This window comes from Oxyura jamaicensis, chromosome 1 (assembly GCF_011077185.1).
Source record: "Oxyura jamaicensis isolate SHBP4307 breed ruddy duck chromosome 1, BPBGC_Ojam_1.0, whole genome shotgun sequence".
NCBI classification, from domain to species: domain Eukaryota; kingdom Metazoa; phylum Chordata; class Aves; order Anseriformes; family Anatidae; genus Oxyura; species Oxyura jamaicensis.
In genome coordinates, this window is record NC_048893.1 from 138,972,262 (window position 1) to 138,976,994 (window position 4,733).

A 4,733-nucleotide genomic window follows, 5' to 3' on the forward strand; every position below is an offset into this window, starting at 1 on the left:
CCCCCCCCCAGGAAACTACTGATGCTGAAGGAATGACTAAAGTAGTAGAAAACTTAAGCAGCATTCTAACAAACTTTTTGAATCATATAGGCTGTCATATATGTACCCGACTCTAACCCAGAATAGCAGAAATTCTCATGTTAGCATCTGTAGACGTATAAATGTATATTTCTGTACCTTTATAGATACAGTCTGACCTTTCATTTTATTTTTTTAAAACAGAGTAAAATTCTTGGTATTGTTAAAGAGCTATAATGTAGAACTGTAGCTTGTTACACTTACTCTCCTGAGTGTAATTGCACTAAGATCATTCAGTTTCCATTTGGAAAGCCAGTGGCAATTACTGGAATACAATGTATCATGCATTTGCTCACTGGATATAAAACGTATATACTAATTCGCAATAAAATGTAACAGCTGTCAGTGCATTTTCTGCTCTGTTACTTCAATAAATTGGAACTCTGACTAGAAAATGGGAATATTGCATTTTTACACACTCCGTAATGTGTTTGCTTTTTGCAAATACAATTTATTTTTTTCATGACAAAAATTGTGGTTTGTTATTACTGGTAGTGGATAAATATTCTTATATCAGAATGAATTACACATGGTATCTGTAAAGAAGTAGTAATATTTTCTGCTTTTTATTGTAGCCTGTCTCCAGTAAACAAAATGCACTTAACCTACTTCTGTCACATACTAGGTATATTTTTTGTTAGCACTGCAACGGTTGGGGGAAGGGGTGGGGGCGGGAGGAGATGGGGCGGGGAGAATATTTTACCATACCTTTGCAGGTATTTGGATAACTGGTTAATATTTTGCAGGAGACTGCTGTTTCCCTCTTGGATTTCTTTTTATTTTTATAAACCTATATATAGATAAATAGTCCTGAAAGACAGTTATTAACCATGATTCTTCACATTATGAACTAGTGCATCTGAGTTTTATTTAAAATAAAATGCCTGCACATTTGTGTAATTTTGTTACTTGAGGTCAGACTTTTCACAGATAATTAGCCTTTTACACACTGTGAAATCAACCTGCATTGGTTATTTGGCTAGACTCTTTGCTTCTGTTCTTTATTTCCCAGAAGGTTAACGTGCTGAAAATCTAGCTGCAAGCACATAGTACTGTCTCTTTGTGTTGCTAATTATCCCGTTGCATAATTATTAATATCAGGAGCAGGAAGAGGAAACAAGCACACCAAATAGTCGTGAATGCTAGTGTTCTGGCAGGAAGCTAGTCCTGCATTAATAAAATGTGCCTGTGCCAATATCACAGAAGATAGGAGCGTTCCTTGTTAAGGATCATTTATTAACTGAGATCATCTTTTAGTTCGCCTTGGGGTAATGACTAATGTCAATGGCAAATTTCACAGTTGTCTAGAGAAATGAATTAAATTTGTAATAAAAAGCCCTTCGGCTTGTTGTACATGTTCATTTATTGGAGTAGTTGAACTAGGAGAACTGTAAGGCAACCAAGAACATCGGCTTAATTTTCCTTACATATAATAGTGACCTTTAGCTTTATATTGAAAAAAGTTACCTATTATAGACTGGTAAATTAAATGAGAAGTTCCTCTAATGCAAAATAAACTAAGTGACTGAGCTAAGTTAAACGGCCCTTGAGCTTATGAGTTTTTTTTTTTTTTTTTTTTTTTTTTTTTTGACAGAAACAAATCCTTCTTTTCTGCTTCTGTCCTAAGTAAGCCTTCTAAAGGTGGTTTGATGTCTAATCAGTCAGGTAAAACAATACAAAGTGGGGTGCTAAAAAGTTATTAGAAGTCACATACCCAGATGATTGGAAACTTGGGAGAGTATGTTTTGGATATTGAAAGTATGGCTTTGTTTGAAAACTTTGAAATGTTCTCTGCATTTTCTCCTACAAGCTCAAAGAAATCTGCATCAATTTATACATATTTATATATATTATAAAGGTGGTGTTTTTAGTTTTGTGTGTGTGTGTCTGTGTGTGTACATTAAAAATACAAAAGCAAGTCTTCAGATATTGTCACTGCAGGAAATAAATACAAAATTAATAAAAATATCCAACTGTATGGAATGAGAATTTAAATCCTCCTCTGCTCCTAGATCAAAGGACAAAACAAACAAACAAAAAAAAATGTTTCTGATTTCGGTGTATGTACTTTAGTCTTGGGAAAGGTAATAATCCATGTCCTACCAACAATTTAACACAGACTGTATTTAACTGTTAGTGTAGTAGGTTTCTCCTCAAAGTTATACCATGCCTTACTGAACACAAGAAAAATATGGGGAAAATCCCAATGGACAGCAGTAGAAAAATCCTGCAGCCATTGAAAAAAAATGGAGGTAGGAATGCATTTACTCTACACCTAGTTAGGCTCAGGATATGCTTATACGGTAAACTCCCAAATCACAATGAGATGCATGAAAAATAGTCAAAATTCAAGAGTGTTGTCTTACTTTGTGTGTTTGTCAAAGTTCATGACAGAATTTCTGCAACAATGTTTGTAAAATGATTCTTGTGTTTTATATAGATTCTTCATTTAATTCTGTGTAGTGTGTGTTTTTGTGTGATGTGATGTTAAAAATCCTGTGCTTGTTTCCATCAAATTTAATATGACAGTCATCCTTACTTAATTACCCTGAAGAATCCTGATGTTCTCTGTAGAGAAGAAGCACTTTGTCCACACTATACAACAAGCAAAATAACTTTTTAAAGTTTGGTAAAAAGCTGTATATTTTAATGAATACTTTCCCCATAGTAAAGAGATTTTTTTTAATAGTTTGTCATGTGAATAGAAGGATGTTCTCAACACATCTGACCAGGCTTAGCAAGATATTTAGAGTTACTACTAAAATCATGAAAATGCAACAATAGATAAAATTTCTTAAGAGCACCCAGGACAAACCACAGGTTGTTAACAGAGATACAGACATGGGAATTTTTAAAGGAATTTTGGCAACTCCTGTCTATATTATTCTTGTGTGACAAACTGAAGAATGAATGATTTCAGATGCGAAATTAGACTGTGTAGAAAAGGATATAGCCAAGTGTAATATCCAGGGATTGTGATACATCCACTGGGAGTCAGTGTTGCCGGGGGTCTTTTTTGCACCACTCAGCTAATGCACCCAAACTAAGGAGGCAGAAAATAGGGAGTTAAATGTGAAGGTACAAAGCTGCTAATGGTTACTGTTTATTTTATCTGACAGAGAAGGTCAACTTTAATTTTGTATCTGTCACATGCCTGAATTCTAATGCATCATCTTAGCAGCTTTTAAGAATATTCCAGAAATGGTAACCAGAAGATAATGCAGAAAAGAAACATGGTAGTAGTGTTCATAAATGGGGGAGGGAAACAGTAGACTTACATTATCCTTTGGTACAAATCCTTTATAAGTTTAGTGACACACTTTCTTCTTTATTTAAAGTTCAGATTAATGTTTATTGCTTGGATGGGGTGATAACTAATTGAAGAAAAATTGTCATTTCCATGACTCGGAGCAAAATCTAGAATTGTAACTTTTTCCTTACTTTAAGTGCAGAAAAATATTTTAGAATATCTGTTTCTTAAGTAGCAAAAAAAAAAAAAAAAAAAAAAAAAAAAAAAAAACTTTTGTTTAGCTGTGTGAAATTGTATTTTCATGCCAGCAAGGATGTACAGTAGCTAGAGGTTTTCCTTTCAAAAGGCTCTTCCAAAATCCAGCCATTGAAAGTTGTGAATATGGTAAGCAAAACCTGTGTTTTTAAAATAAATATTCTAATGCCTGCTCAGAATTGCCACTCAGAATGTGGGTATGGGTATGTACAAAAAGTGTGCTATACATTCAGCTTTCACTATGTTGAATTTAAGTTTTTTTTTTTTTTGTTGTTGTTGTTGTTGTTGTTTTTTTAAGACAGAGGGAAAAAAAAGAACATAAAGCTAGAACTTGATATAAGCATGATAAAGACAGTGACTGTATTTTCAAATTTAAATATGCAGTTCTCTGAAGCAAATCAAGATATGTCCTTGTTTTTCTGTAAAAGGAGAATAACTTCCACCTAATTTTCTTCCACCATTTTTTTTTTTCTCCCTAGAAAGTGTGTAAGTGAAAATACAAAGCACCTTCTAAGAAACTCAGCTAAACAAATGCCCTTCAGCTAGGAATAGGAAAGTATGTTATTACTACACGATTTAATATATAGATATATAGATATATTACTTACAACTCATGTACCATAATAAGCGTTTGATGAATGCCTTGAGTACCTGCACCACTTGTCAAACTGTTTCAGAAATTCTGGTGTAAGAAGAACCTGAAATTTAGGTATCTTTATGTAAGTTAACCAGATATGGATTAAAACAGCTAAGCCTGAAAATATTATGTTATTTTTTTTTTTTCTATTATTATTTTTCTTTTTTTTTTTTTCCTAATTCGTTTAGTCACCTTTAGGAAAAAACCTTTAGTTTGTGCTCTCTGAACTTTCTTTTTTCTCTTTCCTTTCCTTTCCTTTCCTTTCCTTTCCTTTCCTTTCCTTTCCTTTCCTTTCCTTTCCTTTCCTTTCCTTTCCTTTCCTTTCCTTTCCTTTCCTTACCTTTCCTTTCCTTTCCTTTCCTTTCCTTTCCGTTCCTTTCCTTTCCTTTCCTTTCCTTTCCTTTCCTTTCCTTTCCTTTCCTTTCCTTTCCCTTTCCCTTTCCCTTTCCCTTTCCTTCTCTTCTCTTCTCTTCTCTTCTCTTCTCTTCTCTTCTCTTCTCTTCTCTTCTCTTC

The 4,733-nt window shown here is 33.7% G+C and overlaps 1 long non-coding RNA gene across 1 annotated transcript in view; it reads left to right on the plus strand.

The window, feature by feature from the left end:
* The window catches only part of LOC118161315, a 106,140-nt gene that overhangs the window by 635 nt on the left and 100,772 nt on the right, over nt 1-4,733 (plus strand). The window lies entirely within an intron of this gene.